The sequence below is a fragment of the Desmodus rotundus genome, chromosome 1 (assembly GCF_022682495.2).
Source record: "Desmodus rotundus isolate HL8 chromosome 1, HLdesRot8A.1, whole genome shotgun sequence".
NCBI lineage: Eukaryota > Metazoa > Chordata > Mammalia > Chiroptera > Phyllostomidae > Desmodus > Desmodus rotundus.
Genome location: NC_071387.1, coordinates 15,001,402 through 15,026,574, shown reverse-complemented (window position 1 = coordinate 15,026,574; position 25,173 = coordinate 15,001,402). Strand labels below are relative to the sequence as shown.

General features: G+C 44.5%; 1 protein-coding gene and 1 pseudogene across 4 annotated transcripts in view; one reads left to right on the top strand and one right to left on the bottom strand.

Annotated features, from left to right (window-relative positions):
• Positions 1–25,173, bottom strand: part of ASTN2 (astrotactin 2) — an 813,615-nt gene that overhangs the window by 50,704 nt on the left and 737,738 nt on the right. The window lies entirely within an intron of this gene.
• LOC112306488 (ubiquitin-conjugating enzyme E2 A pseudogene) lies at positions 3,552–24,827 on the top strand (annotated as a pseudogene).

The window sequence follows — 25,173 nt, the reverse complement described above, 5'->3', positions numbered from 1 at the left end:
ATTGAAACCAGGTTGGGAGAAAAGCAGCGAAGAAATTCCAAAACGGAAGGGGCGGGAGCAGTCAGTTATTTAGCCCAGGTGGGGAGCAAGGTCCCCGCTCAGGACTCCACGCTCTTTTCAGGAAACGCCAAGGGGATTGATTTAGAGGCCACCCTGGGCTGGCCTCTCCCTAGCCTGCAGCTGCTCCTTGCTGGGTGCACAGGGAGAAGCGGGGTGCTGTGTTTTCCCCAGCTTTCCTTTACTTGGGAAAATGTAGAAATGCATTCTAAGACCTTGTCAGTGACAGAACGCTTCTTGGGGGGCCTTACACTTGAGGCCTATCAGCTATATTGGATTCTTTTCTTCCAAAACATGATGCTATATTAATTTAAAAAAAAAAAAAACAGTGTGTGATGGTACTTGACTTATCCTGATGGCCTGATGGCCATGCGAGGTAGGGCAAAGGGAGTGGGTTTGAAGGCCAGAAGAGACCTGGTTTGAAGGCAGGCTCCACCACTTATGAACTGTATTATCTAGGGATGGATGATTAAACTCTCAGGGACTGCTTCTTCATCTGGAAAGTAGGAGGTCATTGGAGAATTGAGCCAGGAGTAAGTAATACATGTAGCATCCATGCTACATGGATGGTTTACCATGTCAGTGCTTCCACACGCTGCCACCTCTTCCCCATCACATCCCATCAATTTGTCTCATAACCTTTTAGTGGTCAAACTCAGCTGCTTTGAGATACATTGAATGACACCTAGCTCTCTAGAAATTCCTTTTTTTTCCCAAAAGAAAGTAAGTTTTAAAAGGAGGGGAAAAGAAAAGAAGGGAGGGAGGATGGAGAAGGAAAGGAAATGTTTATTTAGTTCTTATGAGATGGCATCAAAAGTGTTAGACATTTTTACTTACATCATCTTGATTAAGCATTCAAAACAACCCCATTGATTAATAACATTCAATACAATCTAATGAATTAAGTTAATTGAGCTTTTACACATGAGGAAATAGGTTCAAGGTAGGTTAAACAACTTGCCTAACATGAGCCTCCTAGAAATGATAGAGTAAAGGCTAGAACCAGGACATCTGAGAGATAAAGTCTGTGATTTTGCTAACGCACACTGGCCTGCAGACAGTGAAATGCTTTGGGAAGGAGTTGTGTTTTGGGCACCTCTGTGGCACCAGTACCCAGCATAAGGCTGGCCATGCAGATATTTGTGGAATTCTGGAAAATGAACTTCACTAGTTGAAGTCTCGTGCCCCCCACCCCCACCTCCGCAACACCAGCACCTAACATTAGTATGCTTTTAGGAGAGGCAGGCTGCCTCCAGTGTGACCTCTTTCAAAAGTGGATAGGACTCACATGGCACAGGAGAGAAGGGACTGTCAGAGAAAGAGGTCCTCCAAAGAAAGCAATGGTGGTCTAGCAAATGTCTGCTGAGAGCTCCTATGTGCCAGGCATTGTGCTAAGGGACTTTTGGCTCATTGTCACACCAATCCTTAAGTAGACATCTGTTGGTTTGACCTACCCTAAAAACCCATGTCTCCTTTTACTAATATACTAGCACCCTTGTGTTCCACTGGGGAGTCATCTCTCCCCCAATTTCAGTCAATATGACTTATGTGTAGCTAAGGCCTCCTCTCTCCTCTAGAGATGGACATGTAATTAGTGGCCTGATAGTCCATGTTGGAGGACAAAGAAATAAACAAGTGACCAAGGCCTGATCCATTAGACTAACTCTTGGGTCAGAGATCAGGTCCTGATGACATTACTTGAAGGCCTGGATCCATGTGTCTGAAGCCAAATATACCCATGGATATATATATATATGTGTGTGTGTGTGTTAATATTTTCCCTTTTCTGCCAAAGCTAGTTTCCATTTATTTCCTATTCCTTGCAAACAGGAATCCTACCAGATATAAATTCTATGAGGTCAATTTTATGATTACCACTTTATACTTGAAAAAAAAAAGAAAAAACATGTTCACAGGTCTTAAGCAAGTTGCCCAAGGTCACACTCCATCTAAATAACAAGGCTGACTTCAAATTCAGAGCTGTCAAGACTCCAGAACCTGAGCCTTTCCCATCATAAAACACTACTCAGGGCAAGGGACACAAAGAGTCCATTATTGAACAGAAATCACTGGATATTTCCAATGCCTGGCTTCCTGTGGCCCCGGCTTCTGACCTCATCGCTCGTGTTCCCTTCCTTGATCGCTCACAGCAGCCACGCTGGCACTCTTCCCTAACCTCCAGCAGGCCAAGCACGTTCCTGCCCCAGGTCTCCATGCCTGGGGAGCTCCTCCCCAGGTCTCTGCATAGCTCACGCCCTCTCCTCACCTAGATCACTGCTTAAATGTCACTTCCTTAATCTCATCTAATCATGCTCTGTCCCTTTTCCCTATTTCATTTTTTTTTTTTTGATTAAACTTATCTGGTTCTCTCATATATTGATGCATTAAAATACTATCTGTATGTCCCACTGTAAGCCCCATGAGAAAGGGACTTTGTTCCCTTACCATGGTGCCTGTACACAGAAGGTTCTCCATAAATATTTTTTCAGGGAGTGTATGTATTTAGTGCGTACTGTAAACTGAGCTGATGGCTGGGGACATTAAGAAGAATGTCTTAGTCCCTGGTCCCTGGAAGCAGAGCCTAAGAGAAGGGCTTGGGTGCAGATGGTTTATTTGGGAGGTGATTCGAAGAAGCAGGCATGGGGAAAGGGAAGGATGAGACAGGGGAGAGGAAAAGTCAATATAGAGGTACATCATTAAGTTTGCTCATGTGAGTGATGGGGCTCTGTTCCACAGGGAGTGTCTAAAATGTGAATGAGATGTCTCCCAGAATTGTTTGGCCAACAGTTGGAGAGCTAAAGCATGCATCCCCTGATTCCTGATGACCATAGGTTGAGAGCCTCCCCAGGGGGGTAAATTTTCCCACACTGTTTTTCAGCTCTGCTTGTGCATGGCCATAGGATGCCCCCTCGGTCTGCGCAAGGCCATGGGTAGAAGCTGGAAGCATGCATTTGATGTCACTGGCAGCACAAGGTGAGTCTGGCTGTAGACAGACCTGTCCACCACACCTGTGCCTGAAGTGGCCATGGGCCAAGAGGGTATGGCCTGGTCCACAAGGGGTCTGCTACAAAAACCCAATCACTGCCTTTAAGGAACTTACAGAAAGAGAAATTGGTGTGCCTTCCTCACTTACATCTAGGACAGACCTGTTAGCCCCACTGTAGAAGCAGTCCACGAACAGTTATTGAACACCCAATAGGTACCATCGCAGACAGAGCACAAAGCCCCTTCCTTCCCTGTGGGGCTCACAGCTGAGCAAGGCAGAATCACAGTGACTGACTGCTTTCATGAGTGACCCACCAGAGTCCTGCAACTTATTATTAATACCAAATTTAATAATATTAACCTCAGCAGTCACATGCACTTGGCTAATGGAATCTGCCCTTTCCTACAGTTGGATTAATCAGGGGCATTAAAAGCCCTCATCATCCCCACCATCCCGAGGACAAATGATGCTAATACATTTGGCCAGAGAAGGAGAGGGTATTGCTAACATGTGTGAGGAGAGCCGACCTGGGGACCGGACTGCAGAGGAGGAGGAGGAGGAGGAGGAGGAGGAGGAGAGCCAAGGCCTGCCCCCTTGCCATTACTCTCTGAGGACCGCAGAGTGTGTTTACTGCTGGCACAGCTCTCATCCACGGAGGGTTTTCTTTTCTTTCTATTCTTTTTAAAAATCTCAATCCTAAGTGTTACACTATTGTGAAGTGGAAAGAACCAACTGTACAAAATGTGCTTCTCATCAGAGCCTTAGTTCCTTGAATACTTCCAACTTTCTCTGGGCTGAGCCCCGTTGAACACCTCCTGCTCTGTGCGAAGCGGCAGGCACCGCGTGTGCTGCCGGTGGGCCCCAGCAGCCCCTCTGGCCACAGATGTGATGAAACAGCACATAATCTTGCAGAGCTGGGTTGATTATTCTCAGTTTGTTAAGAACACTAGAAGAGGCTCAGAGCATCAAGGCAGGTTGCCCAACCACACGGCTACTACATAGCAAAGCTAGGCCTTGAACCCAGGGCGATTCAATTCCAGAGCCTGTGTTTTTTTCCCAGCACACGCTTCCTAATTGCTTTTGTCTCGATGGGCCTCCGTCTCCTTGTCTCTAACATGAGGATGTCACTATTACTCTGCAAGGGGGTCAGGAGGAGTAAATTAAATTAAGTCCATAAAACTATACAAGTACTTTATAATCTGGAAAGCATGATGCATATGTGAGGGGTGGTTGTTAAGGGAAATCCACAGAAAGCCAATAAGATGGGGACAATGTCAGACGGGTGCTTCTGGAGTTAGAAGTAGGGAGAGGAGGCCATGCTTTGCGAGGAACCGAGGTATGTATTGTGGGTGTCCAGACCTAACAGTACACCAGGACGCACACAAAGTGTGGGAATGAACCTTTCACCAGGGTAAAGGCACAGAAAGATACCCACGTGTGACACAGAGGAATTTCTGCATCACAGGAAAGGGGAAAAGGGTTGGGGTCATAAAGATGCTAAATGCAGAGAAATGTACAGCTGGCTCCCTGGGACTGGAGCTTCCAGAAGTGTTCTCTGCCCAACCCTGGCACTCCTGCCCAGCTAAGACCTCTGCAGAATCACCTCAGCACCCATGCTGGCTTCCCAAACCCTCTTTTTATAATGAGGATTGCCTTTCTCTTCCTAAGCCCTCTCCTTTTGTAAAACCTTTTACAGTTTATAATGCATGCCCTCACCTTTTCATCATAGTTAAGCTGCATATGTGCTTGGTGAGGTAGGCAGGATGAGGTGGAGGTACAAATTCCCAATTTACAGGAGAAACTGAAGCTCAGGAAAGGTGTGTGCCCAGCTGAAAAGGTACCTTGGCTAGAGCCTGCATGCCCTGCCTCCTAGTCCAGGGCTCTAGCAGCTGTACCACGTGCTCCTGTCTCCTCACTGAGGCTCAGAGCCCAGCCATGACCAGCACAGCCTGACAGCCACCCCTTGAAGTGCCTGATGAGGCACTCCACTTTCCTGAGCCCTCCCACATTTACTGATTCAGACAATTACATTTACTAAGACACCAGTGTCAAGTACCATTTGCAGAGAAAAAAGTATCAAAGGCAATACTGTGCTCAGTCCTGGGTTTAAATCCTGGCTTTGCCAAATGACTCTTCTAAGCAAGTTGCTTAATCTCCCTAGAGCCTCATTTTCTTCATCTGTACAATGGATGTGGAAATGCCCATCTGAACCTAACCGATGGAATCCCATTGAGAATTAACTTAGACAATGCATGCAGCACTTATCATGGTGCTCGGCCCATGCTAAAACATCCAATAAATGGCGGCTTCATTGTTATTATTACTGTTATTATGGAAAATAACAATTCATGAAACATTCCGTATGGGGTAAGCAGAGAGGGGAAATTCAACAGAGAGGAGAAATCGAGGAAAAGTGGATTATCCTGTGAATTTAGCACCTCTTGCTCCTCCCAAACCAGGGCTGCCCAGATATTAAAAACTGCGGAATGCCCACAGCTTCCCTCCCTTTTCTAAATATAAACCTCAAAGCCTGCAGTTAGCAGACAGCTGAGACATCTTCAGTAGATAAGGGACCTCCGTTTGTCTTTCTTCTTCCCCCCTAGGGTGGCACCAAGCTTCAAACCCAAATCTGACCAGGACCCTTCAAAGGTAGCTTCTGAGGATCCCATCAAGGCACCAGAGAGGAATAGAATGAGATTCTGAGGTCATTCCATTGCCCCCACCCACTTGCACACCACACTGGCACATGCGCACACACAAGTGCGCACCCCCGCCTCATTCCATCTCTGTGCCCAGGCCCTATAGCAGGCTGGAGAGAAGGCTGGCAAAGATGAGTCAGGTTTTCTGGTCATGCAAGCAACACCATTCCACCAGGCGGAGGTGAATCACTGAGAAGGAGGTGGGATCTGGGAGGTGGCAGAGAGGTAGATTTCCAAATGAGAGAGAGAGAAGTACAGCCAGGAAATACTCAGAGACAGACAGACTGAAGTAGGAATAGACAACAATAGAAAGGAATAGGAAGAGAAAGTGGAAAAGGGGGAGAGAGAGAGAGAGAGAGAGAGACAGGTAGAGACTAAAACAGAGAGAAACAGAGACAGAAGGAGACCAAGATCAAGAGAAACAGGAAGATAGGAAGTTGGAAGGAAGGAAGGTAGGGAAATGAAGTTAGGAAGGAAGGATATTATCCAAAAAGAGAATGGACAACAGCAAAACAAAAATAGAAAGAGAAGCCCTGGCTGGTGCAGCTCAGTGGATTGAGCTCAGGCCTGCAAACCAAAGGGTCGCTGGTTCGATTCCCAGTTTAGGGCACATGCCTAAGTTGTGGGCCAGATCCCCAGTAGAGAGTGCATGAGAGACAACTATCTCCCCCTCTCTCTCCTCCCCCTCTCTCTAAAAATAAAAAAATAAAATCTTTTTAAAAATACAAAAAGGAGAGACAGAAGCAGAGAGACATACAGCACAAGAGGGCTGGCCACCGAGACCCGCCCTCCAAGGTGAAGAATAGAGAATGATGCCTGGCCGGCACTACACACACCTTGGCTCTCCCCAGGGCTGGCTGGTGCCACTTCTTCTCATTCCATTCTGCATGGCCTTACCTAGTTCCCTGGACAGACCCTGAGCCCAAAGTGTGGATGCTGCTCTCTTCACTCTCCAGCTTTGAACCAAAAACCAAGGCAGCTGAAGGCCCTATATCCCCACAGCCTGGCTGGAGGAGATCCTTGGGGTCTCAAATCCCACAGGCAGAGGGAACTTTCTAGAGATGCTCAGAGGCCAGAAGGGCTTCCATCAAAAATGGATGCCCTTGAGCATTTGACCAGGGTGATTTTTGTGAACATTTTCTTTCTTTCTTTTTTTTGTGACCATTTTCATCCAAATCCCCTCATCCATCCTTCCCAGACATATATAGATTTTTTTTTCTCACTCTCTAGCAAAATGACTCCCTGGTTTCCCCATTTATATTAAAATTTTCCTTTAAATAGAGAAGGGGAAACAAGGTCTCTCTTCAATCCACAATGAAAGCTATAAAAGGGTTTTTAAACTTGGAAAATTTGGCTGGTCAGTTTTTCCTACTGTTTAATACATGTGTTAGGTTACAGTGAATGAGTAAACATGGTTTATAAGCTTCTATTTCATACAAAGTCTTGAGAGTTTACAGCTTTAGATATATATAATATATAAAATATATATGTGTGTATATATATTTACACATATATACTTATGTATACACACATAAACACACACCAGTGCATGTGCGAGTGTCTGTGTATATATAAGTAATCCCTCTAAACTGTACAGCTCATTCACCTTTACAAAGAACTCTCTCTCATTTGATCCACACAATAACCCTGGGAGGTAGGAGGGCAGGATTATCGCCTCCACTTTACGGGTACCTGTGTGTAAGGCAGAGGCTCCAGGGACCCACAGGTCTCCAAGGGGTCACAGCCCATATCACAGTTCCCCCATCCAAGGTGACACAGACTGATTTCACGACCACAGGTCAGGCAGTGCCCACAGCCGAACCTGCAAGGACCAAAGCCAAGGGGAGCCTGAGGTATCATCTGTTCAGAGTTTCCTTTTAGTTTGGAAGCCTGAAGCTTAGAGAGGTCCTGGTAGCCTGCATGGCATTTCTGTGCAGATTAGACATTCTGATTTATTAGAACAGGAGGCTTAATCACTGAAGACACATCGATGACGTCTATGTTTGGCAAGGTGAGCTGCGGGATGTGGCAGCACTCTGCACTGCAAAACCTGTGCATGTGGCCTTCCTGGGAGGGAGCTCAGCCAAGGTCAGGGCAGAGAGGAGGGTGAGACATAGGGGAGGGGAGGCCAGAGGAGAGAAGCAGCCACCTGGATTGCTGGGGTCTAAGACAACCCATTTTACTTAAAGTAGAACAGGGGTGTAATAATAACTGGTGTTTATTAAGTACTTAATCATGTCTGATGCTACAGCAACCCTTGAAAGTGGGACATATCTCTAACTACTGCTTGCACTTTGGCCTTGCTTTCTCAACTAATAACAGTATTAATTATAACTGTTATTATTATAATTATTATTACTATTTGAGCATTCACAATCCCTTCCATAATGCAGCCAGTATTTCGTGTAGTTTATCATATTCCAGCTTCACAAGAACTCTAGGAACTACCTCCCCACATTTACAGATGAAGACATCAAGGCTCATGGAAGGGCAGTAACTTGCCTAAGGTCAATGCAGCCAATTGTGTAGCTGCTATTTGAGTTTTATGAGGAAAGGGCAGAGGTCAGAGATGCCTTGCCATCCTCTGTGCATAAAATATGCACAATGCTTTACATCCTCACGACGCACCATCCCAGCTCAGCAGACCCCACCTTGTGTATAGGGCATCAGTATCCAGCCGGGAGAAGCGATTTGACTCAAGTCGCATCACAGGAAGCATCAGCCAAGAATGAAAGCAGCTCTCTGGCTTCTCATTCTATGTGTTTACAAGGGTCTAGAGTCTACTCATTCCTTTAACCACACTGAGGTTGCTGATGAATGGAGCCATCTGGACGAGTTATTCATGAAGTCTCTGCTCTAGGGACCCTATGGTAACGGCAGCCGAGTTTAACCTGGTACCCAGTGTGCCTCTCTGCTTCCAGCTCTCCCTCATTGGCTGCCCAGTGGATGAAAACAAATATGGATAGTCATCAAAATTGAAAAAAAAGGGGGGAGGGAGCAAGGGAAAACAAAATCAAAGCCAGGAATCTGCCACAACAGGCAAAGCACTGTCTTTGGACGTCCTGCCTTCAGCATCCTTTACGTAAAGGAGGATCGGCATTCCCATTCTGAGGGAATGTTGTCAAGGCTTAATGTGATGTAAACTGGCCCAATGCTCGCCCTCTGTGCATAAAATATGTTGTTTCCCATGCAAGAAGTGACTACTGGCCAAGGGTGCTCACACTGGGCTAGAACTTTGCAGTGCACATGGCATTCACATCCATCCACTCCTCACCACGGTCTGCAAGACCTAAGTGATCCAGGGCCCCACCACCCCTGCAGTTAGAGCCTCTTGGGCTCTCGCCTTGCTGACCCCCCTTCAATGACTCTGAAGTCAAGTTATCAGAGAGGCACTTGCTGATCACCCTAACTAAAGTGGCATCCACCCCCCAGCCCCGCCTCACCCTGACCTGTGTGGCTCAGTGGGTTGGGAATCATGCCGCAAAAGTGAAAGGTAGCCAGATCAGTTCCTGGTCAAGGCAATGCCTGGGTTGTGGGTTCAGCCCCCAGTCGGGACGTGTACCAGGGGCAACCAATTGATGTTTCTCTCACTCTCTTTCTCCCTCCCTTCTCCTCTCTCTAAAAATAAATAAATAAAATCTTTAAAAAATAAAATAAAATTACATTCCCCAACCTCTATTCCTATACTTGCTTTTGTCTTCCTCTTGAGCTCATATTACTCCTTGACCTTTCATTACACATCTATTTTTTTTCACCATTCTACCCCACCCTCACTGGAACACAAGCTCCGTAAGTAGGAGAGATTTTGTTTTGTTCAGGGCTGTCTATTCAACTTCTAGGGTAGGGTCTGGTGTGTGGTTGATGTTCAATAAGTATGTATTGAATGACTTAACTCATAACTCCACACAAAATACCAAGAGACTGGCAGGCCAGCATTCTGGTTGGTTCCCATTTTACACATGAATCAACTGAGGCCTGGGAAGTTAAAGAAACAGCTCCAAAGCCCTTCCACTGGTAAGAGACTGGCAAGATGAGCCATCAGACTCAAATCCAAAGTTCTTCCCATCCCACCAAGGTGTATTTCCAATTATCAAGCCATTTACTTCCAAGTATACATGGGCAGTGGGTGCCACCTGGGGTTCTGTTGTGTAGGTGAGAAGCCACAGGGCATGGAGGTGGAAGGAGTGATTTCCCCATGTGTTCTCCACCCAGACACAGGCTTGCCAGCACCATTCTATACACAAACCAGAGCACTGGCCCTGGGCTGTGAGGGGCCAGCAGAGCACCCCTGTTCCAGACCAGCCACCAGCAGCCAAAAGGAGGGAAGGATTGGTATTGAGTTGAGAGAAGGTGGGAAGAGGGCAGGAAGGGATTGCCATTGCGAGTCTCCAGAGAGTCAAGCAGGAGAAGTCCAATTACCCTTTCAGAGCAATTTCCGCTCTATAAAGCAGTGATGGCTTACTTCATTGCCTCGAGGTTTCCACTGGCATCCTGGGACAGCCAAGTTCTGCAGGGGAGGGAGGGATTCACCAACTCTCAGATCAGACTCACTGACTCTAAGGTCAGTGAGAGGAAGGAACCTGGCATTGAACTTGGGCTGTGCTCTGACTTCCTCTGTGACTCACCTGCCCTCTTCAATGCCATTTCTCCCAGCTATTAAAATAACTCTTGGACCTAGAGGAATCCTGAGGATTGATCTGGGAAGATGGTGTTAAGAGAAACATGGCCCCTGGTGGGTATACATGGTATAGGCTGGGCACTATGCTTGGTGCTACATCTCTTTAATTGTCACAGAAACACTTAAAGTTGGAATTACTGTGCTCATTTTTCACTTGAAGAAATGAAGGTGCAAGGTCAACGACCATGTCCAAACTCACAGAGATGGTGAACAACAGTGCTGGAACCAGAACCGAGAGCAATCCAGGCTCTTAATAATTTGTCCACCTCAAATGCAGAGTTGGGGTGTTGTCACCTGATGTCAGGGCCAGGGCCTTAGAAACTTTTAAAGTCAATCTTCTGCTTCCCAGACAGAGAAACAGGCACAGAAAAGAAAGTTACTTGTCTGAGGTCACAGAACAGGATCAAAGCAGTGTAATTAGAACGAAGGCAGACTTTTCTATGGAATGTAAATGCTAATGAACATGTCAACAACAGGAAAAGTACCCCTCCAAACCCCTCCCCTGGACCACAATATTCCCAGGGCTTACCACAGTGTTGGCACCTAGAAAATATTCAAGATTTTTAGAACAAATGAATACATGAATGAATAAATTCCCAGGCCAGAGTCACTCCCCTCTTCTTCCTATTCTTGGGACCTCCCTACAGAGGTACTTCTGTCCACCCTCAGGTATTTGTCTGACAGGTTCTTTCTGTCCATCTGCAAACTCAATTTTCAGGCACCCACATAAGGCTCATTCATGCCCATCTCTACCACCTTCTTGTCCCATGTTCCACCTCGGTTCACAGGGACCTCATTAGCATATAAACCTGGGCAAGTTTCACAGCTTTTCTCGGTCCCAGTTTTCTCACCTACACAACACAGATGGTAGCAGAGTCTCCCGAGAGCTGCTATGAGGACCCACGGTGTCAGGTGAGTTCAGTGACGCACGCATCACCCACTTGTACATGGGTGGCATTGCCAAGGTCATCATCTTCTCCACTCGTTCTTCCAGAACTCCAATCTCTTTTAATGTGTCCTTTCATTAGCATCAGTCAAATGCCTGCGAGGGGTGTATGTGTATGTGTGCACATGTGTATGTACCCCTGCAGGCCAAAGACCCCCATTGGGAAGCCTGAACATGAAGTCATCCCTAATGCCCTTGCCCATGGCATAGCACTTTATAGTTCGCAGGGCCCTTTCCTTCTCTTCCTTTCTTTTGATTCTTACAGCAATATGAGCAGATGATCTTACTTTCACCTTATAGATGGGGAAAACTGAGGACCAGAAAGGGGGGTTGACCTGCCACAGGGAGAAGTATGAGATGTAAGGGTTGTCATGAAGGATCAAGAATCTGGAGCCAGCTCCATGAACTTCCTGTCCAGTGACCTTTCTTCAGTATCTCCACTCACAAGACAAGGGAATGATTGGAAAACAAAGAAGGAGGTGCTTCTAGAGAAGGAAGCTCTGGGAGGAAGACAACATGTCACCAGAAAGAGGCAGTGTGGAAGACTTGAGTAGGACAGAGTCGAGGAGATCCCCCAGATGCTGTCTTCTAGGCGGGAGAGCATGAGGCTCAACCTCTGTAGCATCACATCCACCCCACCCCTCTCTTCTGTTTCTGACACTTTAAACACAGTTGCTGGTAAGCTGAATTTTTACACAGTTCCCATTTGGACATCAAAGTGAATCTTGGATTTCCCCCTTTATTTCTGGTGACAGAACCTAGATTTTGATGAGTGGTCAACCCCTCCAAAAGCATCAAACCTGACATTGTAAGGTGATGGTTGTCTGGCAATGGTGCTTTGGTGGTGGACACCTGAGCCAGGTGTCGGGGAAGTGTGAGAGAGGCCTTCTGAGAAAGGTCTCCTCTCTCTTGTAAGATGGAAATGGAAAAAGAGCCCATTTCTTCTCATGGACACGTCTGAATATAATGTTTGGAAGCTTTGCATCCATCTGGTGATCAGCATCAGGCAACCATCCCGCTGCCAGCCTGAGGGAGGTACCGATACACAGTTGGGGACAGAAAAAAGGGTGTGACATAGAACCAGAGCTAGAGCTCTAAAATTCTGCTTTTGGATCCACCCCATCCCTGGAGTTCTGTTAACATAATGTAATACATTTTGTTACCATTTAAATTGATTTGAATTGAAGTGACTATTACTTGTAGCCAAAGGCCAATCTGACTCCTCCTGGGGGCTCTTATGCTCAGCTTGCTTTGTGACTCAGTGATGTTCTCACTCGTGGTGCTACTCTGCATCAGGTATCAGAAGTTACTAGTCACCAACAATAAAGATAAAATATTTCAGAATGTTTGGCGTTTTAGATAATCTAGACCAGCAATTTTCAACCTTTTTTATCTCCCAGCACACATAAACTAATTTCTAAAATTCTGCAGGATACCAAAAAATATTCATTGTTTTGCTAATCTAAGAAAAAAATAGGTATAATTTTGATTACTTCACACCAGACAGCTGTCATTGTGTTGGCTGTTCTCCTCCTTTAATTTGACAGTCTCAGGGAAAAGAGGCCAGTGGCCCTGATTAAATAGTTACGGACTGCATGTTTTAAAAATTCTTGCAGCATACCAGTGTGCCTCTTGTGGACACACCAATGTGCTATGGAACAGAGGCTGAAAATCACTGACCTATACCAATGGCCCTCAAATTTTCTCATGTATCAGAATCACCTAGGATGAGGTTCTTGTTAAAACACAGATGGCGAGGCCCCACCTGTCGAGTTACAAATTTAGTCAAGTCTGTGGTGGGGCTTGAGAATTTAGATTTCTAACAAGTTCCCAGACATTAATGTTGCTCCTGTTCTGAAGACCCCATTTTGAGAACAAGTGATATAGACAATTTTATAATACTGTCCCTTATACTTATTTGCATCTAAGTAGTACTTCTTGGGCAGGAGAAAGGGAAGTGGAAGTACAGCTAGTAGTCAGGCACCTGGAAACATCTAGGGCAGCGAGTCTTGCATTGACTTCATCCTTCATGTGTGTCATGTGGGAGTAAAGGCTGGGATCCAAGGCATCCTGATGCCTACTCCTTCAGACTCAGAGAGCACAGCCTAGGACCCAGGGATGGGGATTGAGTAATAAAACAGAATGAGGCTCCTGTCTTCACACCCTGCCTGGAGGCGGCTGCTAACAAGATCAAAAAGGAACTAACTATTGTCCTTATCAATGCCATCCAATCATCACAGACTTTATAGATTTCTTTCACAGTTATCATCTCATTTAATCTCTATAACAACACTACGAGAAAAAGCATTATGACTATAAATAGGTTGATGAAGGAGGAAGTAGAGGAGAGAGAAGGAAGTGGACAAGACAGGGATGATGTGGGGTGCGGGGGATGGCTGTTCCCATCATAGAGATGTGGAAACTGAGGCTGAATGACTTGTCTGTCATACAGCAAGAAAATTCCTAAGCTAACACAGGTCTGTCTTCCATTAAATTCTGTCATCTCTCTACTAAACTGTGATATTTTTGGTGTGTTGGTACAGGTACTAATAATGGATAAGAAAAAACAAACTCATGAATTCTAGGGCATCTCACTTCCAAAAGAAGGCTAATTTTTTGCTTCAGAGACACCAGCAGAGCAGACACAGCCTTTTGGGATGGCATAGTATAGAAAACCAGCACAGTGATCTCACATGGGTTACTCAGCTTCTCTGAGCACCCACCTCTTTGGCTTTAAATTTCAAGACAATAATTACATAGAAAGATCCTACTGGTCCTTGGTCCAAAGTAGACCCTAAATAATAGGAGGCTTGTGATGTTGATAATTATGATTCTTCAGGGAGGTTCTCGGAATGAACACATACGAGGCTGGGTGCAGAGAAGAGGTTCAGATGAGGCGGCTGGCAGGTTTGGCTTGGGTGGACATGGTCCTTCCTTTTTAAGCAGGCCTTTGACGCCTGCTTCAAATATTATTTTCTAAAGTCCTAATTTGCTAAACCAAGCAGTTCATGGGCCTTACTTCACAAATTATTACTTTGCTGTTTCAAAAGCCTCCCATAACGAGAACCAGCCCTCCACAAGGCAGGCAGAAAGTCAGAGCCGAGTTCCACGAGGAAAACATTGTCTCGGGGGCAGCATACGCAAGGAATATATTTTTGGCCAGTGCTAGCTGGATTTTCAGCAAGGAGAGAAAGGCCAAAATGCTTTTAAGAAATCACATAGCTTACATGCTTAGATTTGGACTAAGGTCTGTTCCCTCTAAACTTGAACCATTATGGATGCTGCCTCCTTGCTTCATCAACAGAGTATCTCTAATATATTGCACAGCCTGGAGGAAAGAAAAGAAAAGTGATTCCCTGCGGGAGAAAGAGTGAGGTTCCTATTTTTGAGTGACTTCTGCAAATGTCTGCATTCTTCTTCACCAGAGAAGAAAAAGCACCTTTTTGTTTTGTTGTAGTCTTGCCTGGTAGGCACTATGTGAAATATAACTAAGTTCACTAGCAGGCAAGGGCATTGCTGAAACACAGGGCTTTACTATGTGAGCCATTGATCTTAACCACCGCGGGTGAAAATGTTTCCATGGGAAAATGTGGTCAGAGTTCCCTTCCGTGCGGAGGTGCCAGAAACACCTCTCCCTCGCCGCCCGGCACTGGGCTCTGTAAAGCAGCATGGTGTCATGGAAAGAGCTCTATGTTTAGAGCATGATGACATCAGTTCCAGTCCCAGGTTTCCTGCTGTACTAGGTGAATGACCCTTGGACTCTCTGAGGCTCAGTTTCTTTATCTGTCAAGCAGGCAAGAAAACTCCTACTTCTTTGGGGTTTTCTGAGCTTAAAGGAAATGAATGTTTGCAGAATCACTATGAAAGCTGTCAAGCCCTGTACAGTTGTGAAGAGCGGACAGTAACTGTTCAGTCTGTTAGGATGTGAGCCCCTTCATGAAAGTGGGCGTTCACTTCTCAGGGCTCCATGGCCAAGGTCCCAGGCCTCTCCATGGAGATGTGCCTGCTTCTGCCTCAAAGCTGCCCAGGTGACCCTGCTCCAAAAGCTTCAACTTCGAAACTGCACGAGCTCCAAGATAAAGAGAACTAAGAGAGAGCAATGATTGCAACACATGTGGACAATATGTGGTGCGGATCATGCCCCTGTGTGGGGCCCTCCTGATGGAGGGCAGGGAGGAGGTAGAAGGCATGATGGAGGAGGAAGTGGCAGAGCACAGGGGTAGGTGGCTTCCCAGCTCAGGGGGTAGGGTTTCCTCGTCTTCTCCATCCTTGTCTAGCCTGACAGACTAACCACAGATGTTTTCTGCCCTCTATGGCCACTGTAACAAGTTAGTAAATCAAGCATCAGATTAAAACCCATATCCAAAAGCTATTCATCTCATCTCTTCCATTGGCTCTTGGATTTTGGTGATAATGTTAGCCCAGGGCAGTAAGCACAGAAAATTTATTGAAGAAGGCCACCTGCATTCAATAGCAGTGGCAGAAGGAAGAACTGAGAATGTTCCATGTGCCATGGGAGCTTTCTCGCTTCTTTTTCCTTTATCCTGCTTAGGATGCCAGCCCTAAGGAAAGCTCTTCCCAAACAATTTCTCTGCTGAAACGTCCTTAATTATTCACCATGGGCCCAGAAAAAGAGCAAAGCTCTTTAGGTACACCCTAAACAATGGAGACCCAAGCACTATTCCTGACCCACTCTTTCTGCAAATAATCTCATATGAATTCATCCCCAAACAGAGCTCACAATTTAACACCTTGGCTTTTGTTGCCTCTACTTGGTGGACCACTCCACCTTACCCCCTTGCCTGTCACCAGTATAGTCCCCCTTACTGAAGTCCTGTTCATTTCCAAGGCCCAGCTCAATGTCATCTTCTCTAGGAAGCTCCTCTTGATACAACCCCCCCCCCACCCAACAGCCTCTGCATTCTCTCTTCTCTAATCCACAGCTGACTGGTTACCAGGTGCTAATTTCATTCACACAAAGGACAAGGCATCAGAAGGTTCAGGTGTGCATAAATGCGCCTCCTACAAGCACCTGTGCCATATTGTGGAAAACTCTAAAATCCCCTCCTTCCTTATCTGTAGCATGAGAGAAATAATTATTTCAGGCCTGTCCAGAAATTATCCAGCCATGTACTATGAAAAATAAAGACATATACTGAAGAAGATACAAAATACAAGAAACATTGTACATAGGACAATGATGCCTCAGCCCCCTTCAAAGCAGCACCTTGGGACCTCACACAGTTCTCCCAGTGTCTCTTCCACTGTTCAAAACACTGCAAAATCCTTTGTTGGAATCACCCTCAGCTGCCCCGTCGTATTATACTGAATCTCATCAATGGTCTGAAAGCCCTTCCCTTTCAAGGGTGATTTTAGTTTTGGGAAAAGACAGAAATCGCAGGGTGCCAAATCTGGGCTGTAGGGGTGCTGAGTCACCTGGATGATTTGATGTTTTGCCGAAAAACTCTGCATAAGACATGCTGCATGAGTGGGTGCGTTGTCGTGATGAAGCTGCCAATCACCAGTTGTTCATAGCTGCAGCTGTTTTTAACATACTGCATCTCTCAACTGATGAATAATACTGAGGTATACTCCTTATTAATTGGTTGGCCTGGAGAGGAGTACTCACGATGAACAACACCTTTCCAATCAAAAAAACCACAGTTAACATGGGTTTGATCTTGCTGCAATTTTGTCATACCTTCTTTGGGCATGGAGAACCAGGTAACTTCCATTGGGATGACTGGGCCTTTGCTTCAGGTTCATAGCCATAGACCCATCATTCACCTCCAGTTATGACCTTCCTGGGGAAATCTGGTTCATTGGCAGTGGTTTGAATCAAGCCATTAGCAACTGCAGCACAATGTTCCTTCTGCCCTGGTAGCAGAAGCCATGGAATGAATTTTGCCATGACATGTTTCATGCCAAGATCCTGTGTCAAAATCTCTGACACAGTAGTATTTGGAATCCACGGCTCGGCTCCTAGTTCTTGCACTGTCAGTCGCCAATCTTTGTTGATTGCAGCCCCTACACATTCAACATTCTCAGGTGTTCTGCTTGTTGCAGGCCTTCCAGAACAGGGGTCACTTTCAACAGATTCTTGACCATATTTGAAGTGTTTGTGCCATACTTCTATTTGTTCTGCTCTCATTGCATCACCTCTGAAAGCCTTCTGAATCATATGAATAGTTTCCACAGAGGAATGTTCAAGCCTAAGACTAAATTTGATGCAGATTTGCTGCTCTACTTGCCCAGTCATTTTGAATGTGATGGCCACACAGTACACATGCTCACTCAAGGGTGTCTACCGCCCCCACTGACTAGTACAGTGAAGTTGTCATTGTTCACGCGTGTGCATTCCAGTCCACTCTCCTTAGCTTCCAGGTTACATGGATGTCATGCAAACCATTCTCTTAATATTAACAATGGCTGGACTTCTTCCAGAGTGACCTTTGTATACCTGTCACATGGGACTGGTGTGAGTAACAAATATGACAAGAGATATGGAAGTAAATTTTACGTTTGGAACAAGATGAATGTGTCATTATGACTTTTTAGTAAGCCTCCCTACCTGGGTTTTTAATTTCCTGGTAAGCCCAGTCTGATATTTATATCACAGATACTCAGATCCAATTGTGAGCTGGCATAAGTGAATAGAAAATGTGTGATAAATGCATACACTAAAAAAATGAATGAGTTAAACAAGAGTTAAGAAACAGAAGACTTCTTTCAACATGAGAATGACCCCTTCTCCATCAACCCGATTAGGGTTCTCCTGATATTTTTTTCATAACATCTAATTGTTCCCTAGTAGAACCTGTCACAACATGAATTGTCTCTGTATGCATGTTGGTTTATCTCTCTGCTGCATTTGACAAGCCCCACCGCCAGTGATGGGAACCTTTTCACTTTTGTCCATTGAATACCCAGCACCTAGGACCGTCCATGGCATGCAACAGCCACTATATATATGAATGAATGCATCAGTATTTTTATTTCATTTACAAAAGCAGGAAATCATGCCCAGATGAAAGGTGAAGACAGAGTGTAGCCTTTTGTTCAATAACTATGTATTAACGTGAGCAGAGACACCTTCTTGCCCCCACCTCATCCTCTGTTCTGGGTGAGGAGCCCAGTCGTTGTTCCTATTCCTTCTTACACTCTCTCCCGTGAAAACACACAACATGCTGTATTGCATTTGTCCATGTCCTTGTCTGTTTGGCTACTAGACTATAATCTTCAAAACAGAACCACCTTTCATTGGTGTTTATGTCCTAAATGCAAAGCCACAGATGCTGAAATACAGCAACAAAACACAACGCTATTATCAAGTTCTGTTTGACACGTGGCTCAGGGTGCCTCTGCTTGCTCATAGCTGCTGTTTCCTTTTATCTGGCCTCTTTGTTCACCAAAATCTCTCCTTGTTTACACAATGGTGAAACAAACAGGACTGAAATTTTGGTTTCACACATTTATATTGGTAACTCCACATTCATTTGACAGTTCTATCATATTTTGAACACCTGCAGATTTTCTCTCTGCCTGGGACGCCTATGGACATCATGCAAGACAGAGTGGCATGTATGACATGCATGTGTGGTGGGGACATTAGGAACTGCAAACAAAGAGGGAAGCCCTGGGGTGTAGTGAATAATTTAACTTTGATAGAACCCCACTGCCTTAGAATTCTCAGAGGCCAGAAAACCCAGAAGCATTTCAGAAAACTGTTTTAAAGACAGTTCAGGCACTGGAAACAGTGTCCATAGCAGATGGCTAAGAGCAGAGAACTCCTTTGACTGTCTGACTATGGCAGAATCGGAGGAGTTGCCACAGGGGAAACGGCTTAGTAGGATAGACTCAAAAGATTAAATTTTAAGTCATAGGTACTGAGGGGCCGAGGTCATGATCCAGGCCAGAGAAAGCCAGAGCCAGGGCAGCTGGGATTGGGAGAAGTGTCTTGTGTAACAGGAGGTGCTCTCCTGTGTGATTCCACAGCCTTATCACAACTACCCTTCTGAGCGGTTGTCATTTTACAGAGGATAAAACTGAGGCTCAGAGGGGCTTAGTCATTTACCTACAATCACAGTGCTCCTAAGTGGTCATATAAGGACTGGAATTAAGATCTATATGCTCCAAAGTCACTACTGACCTCACCGTAGGATAATGTCTCCTGGTTGGTGACTGGGATGCCTCTAGCTTATCTGTCAGGCATGAGCCAGCACTGTGGTCCCAGTCCTGAATTAGCATCTAAGAAAAAGAAAGGAAGGAAGGAAGGAAGGAAGGAAAGAGGCAAGGAGGAAACAGAGGAAGGAGATAGAAAGAGAGATTCTGGTTCGGGATCTTCAGGAAGGGGATCTTCAGGGTTGTGACTTGTGACTTGTGACTTCCTACTGAAAAATGCTCTCCAGCTGATTCGTGTGCCCAAGGACAGAGAACCACGCACCTGGAAGGGACTTCCACTATGGTTCTGATATTTGACTTCTGACTTCATCTATCTCTTCAATTCCTGGTCTGTGTGTCCAAGTCTCTCTGTCTGTTGGAGCTCAGAGTAAACTTACTTCACACTGATCTAAGGAAAATACTAAAGATTTATTCCATGCTTTATTACTCCTAAAACACATACTTTCAATGTATCTGAAATTCATATGTGTCCTGTAAGTGATGATGAGGTAGGAATAGTTTCTGTCATCCAGGTGGCAGATACCCCTGTGCACACCTCTGTGAACTTGGATGTCGTTCCTGGTGGGTCAACTAGATACAGACGACCCTTGATGTTTCAGGACACAAACTACTCAAGAACGAATTGTGAAAGGAACATGAGTCCCAAATGTTGTCTGGCATCCTTCCCTGACAACTGCTAGTAAGATCAGAGAAGTACCAGCATTAAAGTTTGAAGAAAAATTCCACAGATAATAATGGGGTCTTCTCTTAAAAAATGAGTGATGTATTAATACATCCTATAACATGGATGAACCTTGAAAATACTATGCTAAGTAAAAAAAGCCAGTTACAAAAGACCACACATTATAAGATTCCACTTCTATGAAATGTCCAGAATAGGCAAATGTCTGTTTAAGATTGGAGAAATGAGAGGAATAAGGGAGTGGATGCTAATGGGGATGGGGTTTATTTTGAGGGTGTTAAAAATGTCCTAAAATTAATTATGGTGATAGTTACAACTCTATGACTGTACTAAAAACTACTAAATTGTACACTTTAAAACAGGCAAATTTATGGTATGTACATTATATCTCAATAAGGCTGTTAAAAAAAAAAAACTATGATAAGGGAAGAAAGAAGCATAGCACAGCCAATCCTTTGGCTAGCAAAGAAGACAATGATATATGGGAAAACCCAAAATTCAATGACCCTTAGTCAAAAAGTGATTCAGAAAAGGCAGGAGCTGGATGTGAAGAAGTTTTATAATATGTGAACATTTATTTTACTTTTATATCACAAGAATGATGTATTATAAAAATGTAATCAGAATCAAAGAATAAAAGACCTATTTCAATAAACCTAAAAATTTAATTGGTAAGAAAGCCTTGGGTTATAGTTCGGTTGGCAGCATTTTCTTTTCTTCCTTAATGGCACTTAAAATAAAGTGGCTCTTAGAATCGATGGCATCTCGATGTGATGAAATACAGTATGAGTCTCGGCTACTTCAGGCTGATTTTTCCAGTCAGTGACTAGCTGTGAAACACCCCTTATCCTCTCCATTCCTAAGGTTTCATATTTCGATAGTAGGTTTACTTCTAAGGATGCTCTTGGCTCTCAGATGTTCCAGTTCTAATTTAAATTTCTATTCATGTCCAGTGGGAAATTCACTATTCATTAGATCCTATACCAGAACACAGGCTTGAAAAATGAGGAAAAGAGGAAAATGTGACATCTGTCTACATCTTCTACTGAAAGAAATACACTGAAAGAGAAAGGAAAAAATGATTTCTTGTACCTTTCCCTTGATTACCTGTAGATTTCATTGCTAACTCCTCTCTAGATCCCAGATCCCCAGAAACCTGAGAATGAAAGGAATAATACAACAAGAGGGAGAATTCTGGGGCTTTGGTCAGATTGTTTTCACCACCGCAACTAGTTGCTTGGGCAACAGCGTTGGCCCCGGGTGAGTTCCCCAGGAGTGTAATTGTTCAGCTTGTAGGTGGCTTCCTGATGATCAGTGTACAGGGCACCAACCAAGACATCTATAGCACTAACCTCAGAGGGAGCTCAGAAGGAGATAAGACTTTAAACATAGAGAAGCACAACAGAAGACAAGACTGGCTTCTAAGCTCCATCAGAGAAGTAAAAATCCTTTTTAGTAGGTTCCAGAATTCCTTTTAGTCACCAGACTTCATAAAAGATTATTTGTGTCTAAAATAAAAAGGCTCATGCTTACTTTAGAAGTCTCTAAAGCAAGTGAGAAATTATAAATGCCTGAATGTGAACACTGGAGACGTGATAAATAAAACCTGGACTAAACAGACACTAAAGTGTTTGCAATACACTAAGGAAAGATTTGGCTTTTACCATGTCATAAGCTAAGAGAGAAAAAAATTAAAATATATTATGCTCTCCATTATGTAAAGAACATGCATTGTCTGGGAGGGAAAAGTGCTAAAAATTCTGATCATCTCATATTGTTGTAATTCTGAGTGATTTGTTCCTGTTTCTGCTTTCCCATTCTATAATAAATGTGCAATACCCTTTTCCATCATGATAATTAATTCTACTAAACATAATTTAAACATGTTGTTCTTATTATAAAAAATAAAATACGTTTATTACAGAAAATTTAAGAGAAAAGATAGAAATATAAATTTGCTAGACCTAAGACAAAGAAAACAACTTATAATAATGTGAGAGCATTTGGGTATGTACTCTTACATTCGTTGCTGCTTGAATAAATACACGGTGTGCATGCACACAAGCGCACGTGCCCATGAACTCCATAAGAGATGAGACACTGCATGGTCTACCCATCCTGCCCATCCCATAACTCTACTTCTGACACTGGTCCCAACATACCTAGCCCTGCACTGTTTTAGCCTTGGTTTTCTTAAGTAACCCAAGGTGGCCCAATCATATTTTTTTTTTCGGGAAATTAAAGCTGGCAATACCAGCACAGTAGGAAGAGAGGCGTCTGGCTGAAACACTGGCCTGAGGCAGTGGCTTTATTCCATAAGCAGAGGCAAGAGGTGATGGGCCTGCAAAAGACTGACAGAATAGCACCTGCGGTTCCTAATAACTCCCCTGTTCCCGAGTCTTCTTGATTTACAAGATTTCTCCTTCTCAGTAAAGACACCCACACCTCTATAGCCAGAAGCGCTTTAATTAAGACATCTCCTGTAGTATTTTGTAAATAGCTTTCTTCAATAGTAATACATAACAATTTTCTTTGATTTCCTTGTGAACATCCTTACATATAAATCTTTTATAAACATCTTTTCCTAAACTAAGCTGTCTTTTGATAACATGTTTATAATTTGTCTTTAAGAAAGTTTTTTAATCCTCACCTGATGATATGTATATTGATTTTAGAGAGACAGGAAGGGGAGAGAGAGAGAGAGAAACATCAATATGAGAGAGAAACATCAATCAGTTGCCTCCTATACACTCTGACCAGGAGCCAACCCACAACCCAGCCATGTGCCCTGACCAGGGATCAGCCTGCAACCTTTTGGTACATGGAACAATGCTCCAACCAACTGAGCCACTGGTCCAGGGCAGACAGTTTTACTAGACCCTCAACTTCACAGGGGCACTACGGTGCCTCTGGATGCTTTCTCTCTGGCCCCTTTGTCTTCTTCAGTCTCCTCCACCTCCTTACCTTTTGCTGGGACCTGATATCTCAGTGTATGACCCAGCCCTAACTCAGCTCAAGATACAAGGGGGGAACCCCCCAAAACCAATATTTATAAAAACATGTGCATTTATTCTTACATGTTTAAACTTCAGTTACCTTCAAAGAACTCTCCACTTGATGCAGTACACCTATTGAGACTTTTTTCCCCTACTCAAAACAGTTCTTGAACTTGTCAATTTTGATGCCTCTTAGTCCTTCTGCCATTTTCTGTTTCATCTCTTTCACATCAGCAAAATGCTTCCCTTTGGGGACTTTTTTTTATCCGGGGAAACAAAAGAAAAAGTCAACTGGGGCTCAAGATCAGGTGAATAGGGAGGGTGGGACACAGGGGTCCATGGTATTTTGGGTCAAAAACTGCAGCACGCTCAGACTGGTGTGGGCAGGTGAGCTGGTTAATTACCCGTCATGACATTGGCAAAAGTGTTGAAAGAGTTTAAAAAAAAAAAATTCACTGAAGCTGAATGTAGCCTCTCACAATAATGCCAACTAGTACACTGATACAAATGGGTTCCCAGATCACTCACCTAGCCAGGGGAAGCCTGTACTACAAGGAGCTCACCCTCCAGAAAATAATTCCATTTGGGGGGATTCCCTGCCGTAGGTCTACTCTGTCTCAGTGGTGCCTTGGGCAGGACTTCAAGAGCTTACAGGAGGATCCTTCAGCTGGAGCCAGCGGGGCTCAGGCCAAGAACAACATAAGGGTTTGCGATGCGGACATTTGGGGTCCAGAAGGGATCTTATTTGAGGATGGAACATTTAAACTTATAATATTGAGTTGGCCAAAAAGTTCATTTTTTTTTTCAGTATGATGGCTCTAGTAGCACTTAGTTGTCTTTTACTTCATTCAAAACAATTTTGTTAGATGGTATTGTAACAGCTGTCATATCAGTGTGCACTTAAAAAAATATATCAACATGGGTGAATTTTTGTGTAGTCATTTTAATATTGAAGATGGAAGAAAATAAGCAACATTTTTGGCATATTATGCTTTGTTACTTCAAGAAATATAAAAATGCAATTGAAAAGCAAAGAAAGATTTGTGCAGTGCATGGAGAAGGTGCTGTGACTGATCAAGTGTGTAAAATGTGGTTTGCAAAGTTTCACGCTGGAGATTTCTGCTGGACAATGCTTCGTGGTTAGGTAGACTAACTGAAGTTGGCAGCGATCAAATTGAGACATTAATTGAGAACAATCAACATCATACTATGTGAGAGAGCTGACATACTCAAACAATCCAAATCAACAAATTTATTGGTGAAAATGAAAAGCGAGACTTCTGTTTTATGGAAAAAAACCATATAGACTTTTTGGCCAACCCAGTAGAATTCACTGAGGCATACACAAATTAACCACCTATGATTGGACGTATCTCTAAGACGTTTCATCTGAATGTCTAGGCCGATGGTAGTATTTGTGTGGACATACTGAACCGTTGGAGTCCAACTTATGAGGAGTCTTCCATCTGAACATCCACACAGTCTCTGTTGGATGAGCCCAGTCCCAATAGTCCAGCCAGCAGCCAGGCCGCTCCGCTGTACCAGGGGAACAAGCGGGAATATGAAAAACGTGTTTCGGGAGGAACCAAGATGGCGGCGTAGGTAGACACACTGCGCCTCCTCGCACAACCAGAACTGACAGAGAATCGAACAGCAAGGGGGACCAACACCAAGGAAATAGAAAATAAACATACATCCAGACTGGTAGGAGGGGCGGAGACGGGCACCGGGGTGGAGAGGACTCGCGTGGCTGTGGCGGGACTGAGACTGGCGGAGTGTGGGACAAATGGCGCAGGCAGTCCGAGCACTAGCAGACCCTGCGGCCCCACATTTGCACAGATAAACCCAGAGGGCCGGACTCAGAGTGGCGGAGAGCGGGGCAGGCAGAGCAGCGGGTAGCACCCCGCGGCACCACATTCGCCCACAGATAAACTGGACGAACGGCGGG